Raw genomic sequence first — 5,273 nt, 5'->3', positions numbered from 1 at the left:
AAGCTAATCACTGTTGCTATATTAAGTTTTTTGACAATTCTTATATCATTTTGCTGTTGTATGTGGATGATATGCTCATTGCAGGGTCTAGCATTGAGGAGATTAATGATCTAAAGAAGCAATTGTCAAAACAGTTTGCAATAAAGGATTTGGGAGTTGCAAAACAAATTCTTAGTATGAGAATCATTAGAGACAAGGCTGATGATACATTAAAGTTTTCACAGTTAGAGTATGTGAAGAAAGTTCTCAGAAGGTTCAACATGAATGAAGCTAAACTAGTGAGCACACCTTTGGGTAGTCATTTCAAACTAAGTAAGGAACAGTTACTGAAGACAGAAAAAGAACGGGACCATATGAGCAAGGTGCCCTATGCCTCAGCTATTAGCAGCTTGATATATGTTATGGTGTGTACGAGGCCAGACATTGCACATGTAGTGGGAATTATGAGTAGATTCATGAGTAGGCCTGGAAAGCAGCATTGGGAGGCAGTCAAGTGGATTCTAAGATATCTAAGGGGTTCATCAGATACGTGTTTTTACTTTACAAGTGCAAGTTTGAAACTGTTAGGTTATGTAAATGCTGATTTTGCTGGTGATATTGATAATAGAAAGAGTACTACTGAGTTTGTATTTACTCTGGGTGGTACAGCTATATCATGTGCTTTAAATCTACAAAAGATTGTTACTTTGTCTACTACAGAAGTTGAGTATGTTGTAGCAATTGAAGCTGGAAATGAGATGATTTGGCTACATGACTTCTTAGATGAATTGGGTAAGAAGCAGAAGATGGACATTCTACACAGTGACAGTCAGAGTGCAATTTTTCTTGCTAAAAATTCGACTTTTCATTCAAAGTCGAAGCATATATAGACAAAATACCACTTTATTTGTTACCTTGTTGAAGATAAATTGGTAATACTTGAGAAGATTTGTGGATCTAAGAACCCAGCAGACATGTTGACTAAGGGTGTCACTATTGAGAAGTTGAAACTGTGTGCAGTTTCAGTTGGTCTTCTAGCTTGAGGATAGGAGGATGAGTTGTAGGGATGAGGGATTACTTTTTGGAGGATTGCGGCTAATATTGGTGATTAAACTAGTCTCCAAGTGGGAGATTTGTTGGGCTTTGTGGAGCCTAGTTATGTTTGATCCGGTTGACGACTCAACCCGACCCAAATAATGTTGCATGGTTTTTAATGGAAGATTTTTTGAGGCTTAGTCCATGGAGCGGAGGTTTGGGCCGACAGATTTTTGGCCCGTTTTGTAGCCCATTGTGAATCTTGTGCGTAGGATATAGAAAACGCAGTTTTGATTATTAGGGTTTTTAGGTTGTTGTCGTTTTTGTGAGACTGAAATACTGTACTGCTGCATTTTGTATTTTTCCCTGATAATAGTGAAATCCCTGTAACTTCGTGGATATAGACAAATTGTCGAACTACGTAAATATTGTCTTGTGTGTATGATTATTTTTCTTTGGCATGTGTTTCTTCTATTTTTGTTTCTCGCAGGTTTGGGAATTTTGGGTTAATTCCCTACAAAATATTATGCTATATATCTACTTAACCACTCCTTGATATCCAACATACAGGAACAAATTATTTGTTTAATTAATTTAGTTTATCTGTTATATATTAAGTGTGTCTCTAACTCATGGGAACTTATTAAGCTGCTTTTATGTCAATATAATCTATTTCTTACTTTCTCGCTTAGTTTATATATTGGTAATCATATATTTAATTAGCTTGATTCCATCAGATTCTCACCTCAGTTCTAGCTGTTGATTTGCGAGAATACAAAATGGAAAAGAAAAGAACAAGAACTATCCCCCGAGTACAAACTACAAAGTGTACAACCCACATGAGTAATATTACCTTTCTGTTTTTTTTTTTCTTTTTGGAAGAATTCAAATTACTAACTCTCCCCATTTTTTTATGCTTTCATGTCTCCTGCTTGAGTCATCACTTGCCAGCATGATTATATACAATACCCAACATATCATGCATAAAGTTTCCTTTAATTATGCGTATCATTTTAATAATGAAGTGTACACTCTCCCATATAACTTGGAAATGATGCTCCCATACTTGGTGCTTCCAAATGTACCAACAAAAGCTATTCTCATTTAGTTGAAACCAAGAATCCGAATAAAGAAGACGTCCATTCAGTCCACTTTTAGAAAGGTCACGTACTCACATAGAACTCGAAGAAAAAGAAAGATAAAGGTAATTTACAAGTTACAACTAAGCTTAAACCCTTGAATGCTACATTAATATTTTTTTTTTCTTGAATGAATACAAATGGTACATACTTAATTATATGAAGGGAATAGTTTCTTTTCTCAGTTTTCTGATGAAGACGCAATCCTTTTTCTTATCGTTATAGTGGATGCCGAAACTAATTTATATAGTTAATACCAAAATATGAAACAAAAAATAATATATAGTTAATACCAAAATATGAAACAAAAAATAATTATCACTGTGTTGGATTTCCTACAAAGTTTTCAAATACCAAACAGTATCCGGATCAAATAACTTTTTAGCACAGTTTGCTACGTTGCAATCACTCGTCGATTCGTTAACTATTTGCTTCAATAAGGCTGTGGCTTTAATAGTTCACCGCAATGACCTAGCCACCACAAAACTTCTACATTTTGGGCTGTCTAGCATCTTTGAAATTGAATTTTGGGGTGGAGACTGTTCTAAAGGGAGAAATCTTGATAACGATAAATAGTGTTGTACGTACCATGTGCTATATGCATGCAATAAATGTGTTATATTGTCTGTGTTTCTTTAATATATGCAATGCAACTAATTACGCCTTTGCGTCATGAAACTTTCTGTGGGCCTCTTTCTTTCTTTTTATATTTTTTCTCCCCCTGGTAATCCTAATTTTTAGATTCCATTTGATCTTATTAGAAGAGTACAAAGATAAGGTAAGGAAAAAGTGATTGAAAATAAAGCGTTCTTTCTTTTCTCATATTCTTTGTAAATTTGAAATGGTGGAGATATTTTTAATATTTATAAGCTTGCTACTGAATTAGCTTATATTGATGAGTTAAATTGTTTATTTGTTGAAAATTAACAAAGTATATAGTTCTAAAAAAAAAAATTATGCATAGACAAATAACTTAATAATTAGGGCATTGATTCTCACATGTATGTTCCTTATTATACATCTTAAGTTTCATGCACGTTAATAATTTTTTGTTTTAAATGTGAAAATTAATATTAATTAAATATAGATGACATTATTACGTGTATGGAGTGTATATCAACCAGTGTGTGCAAAAAATTTCCCTAATAAATAACAGAAAAATAAAAAGGTATATTAATTAACAAGTTGCAGTTTTTTCAAAAAAATAAAAAAATAAATAACAAGTTGCAGCTAGCTTCCATTACCAGTAATGAGTGCATTAATACATGACACTCTGGTTGAGAGAGAGAGAGAGAGATATGGTGATTTCACATCATTATTCAACCCTTGTGTTAAGGCGTCGCCCTCTCCTTTAAACACATGGCCATGTGGATCCCCACCTCTATCAGCCTCAAAACCCCACAAGCTTCACTATTTAGACCAATATTTTACGCTCTAGATAGTATAAAACAAACATATACCTCTCTCAATCAGTGCAAGTTGCCTTCCAAAAGAATGAAGAAAAAGACTAAATTATAAAAGTTGCAAAGATAAGTAAGAAAAAAAAAATCGATAAAAAAAATTGATTTAGTTTTATATGGTTGTGAAGTGAGATTTAGTGTTCCCCCACGCTTAAAGAAACCAACTTTGCCTTTTGAAGATGATAGTTCAGAAGCGACTTGTGATTGGTACTATCTTAAGCTTCGGTAGGGCCACTTAATATAGGGTATTAACACACTCTTAATACAGACACATGGCTAGAAGATAACAAAGATAGTTTTGGTCTCACAAAGAAATGACACCATCATTGTTAAGGGGTATACGTAATTTAAGTGTTGCGATTTTATTTGCTGTTTTGATTGATATGTATTAAATTGAACTGCATGATTGATTCTGTGATTCGTGGGAATATTCATATAAGACATGCAATCAATTTTTGTATTTTTTTTTATTTTTTTTTGTGGTGTAACTTGTAATATATAAATTACATCTAATATTTACAACTTTATGAAATGTTGTACAACAATAAGATGTCTTAATATATTTTATCCGATCGAAACTGTTCTGTTTAATGGTTTTTAAGATTAAAAAGACAAATTTAAATTTTTTAAGAAAAGATAGTTTTTAATCTCATATCATTTTGTTAAATGACGAGTATGATACACATATAGAGAGGTCATATAATTTAATGGTAGGTTTGGCAAAATGTTGATCTAAAGAAAAGTTATAAAGATATGCAATATTAAATTTTCAATATATTTAACTTGAAACTTACCTTTTTTGTTAATTAATTAGATTTAAACCGTGCTACCTACTTACCTCCTTAAACCCACTTCAATCTTTTTAGTTTTGTACTTGGGGCTTACTGAATGAATTATGCGACCAATAGCCCCTGATTCCCTGAATAGTAATGCACCCAATTATTATTATTATTATTATTATTATTTAATTTTTGGTTCTTTGATTAGATATAAAACTAGTACTAATTTTATTCCCATTCCATTCCTGTGCACTTACAATTTTTAATCAATTGTTTTTTATTTTAATAATTAATTCATAGTAAGAATTAAATCATCAAATCATGTACTCTTTACCAATCAATGCCTATATCAAAATGTTTATACGTGGAAATTTGTCATTATAATTAACTAACTTGTAATCGCATGAATACACTTAAAAATATACAATAAGATGCATAATATAATTTCTATATGTATAATTTAAATACTATTGATTGTCATTTTTATATTTTGTTAACTTTTTAAAAAAATTTGTAAGGATATTATTAGGTATAAAATGTAAATTGTCTATTTTTTTAATTATTATGAAATACCTTTTTTTTATGATACATTTATTCTAAATTCTTTAGTTCTTGTACTTAATAACTCATTTGAATGAATATTTATGATGTAAACCCATATTTGATTTTAAAATTAAGAAATAAAACTCTTTAAGAATAAATAATTTAAGACACATGATGTAAAATTAAAACTTTAATTTAGAATTTTAATTTTAATTTCTCTTAATTTTACATATTATTATTATTATTATTATTATTATTACTATTATATATATATTAATAGTAAGAATTAAATCATCAAATCATGTACTCGATCAATGCCTATATCAAAATGTTTATAC

This window comes from Quercus lobata, chromosome 12 (genome assembly GCF_001633185.2).
Source record: "Quercus lobata isolate SW786 chromosome 12, ValleyOak3.0 Primary Assembly, whole genome shotgun sequence".
NCBI lineage: Eukaryota > Viridiplantae > Streptophyta > Magnoliopsida > Fagales > Fagaceae > Quercus > Quercus lobata.
This window is presented reverse-complemented; position numbering follows the sequence as displayed.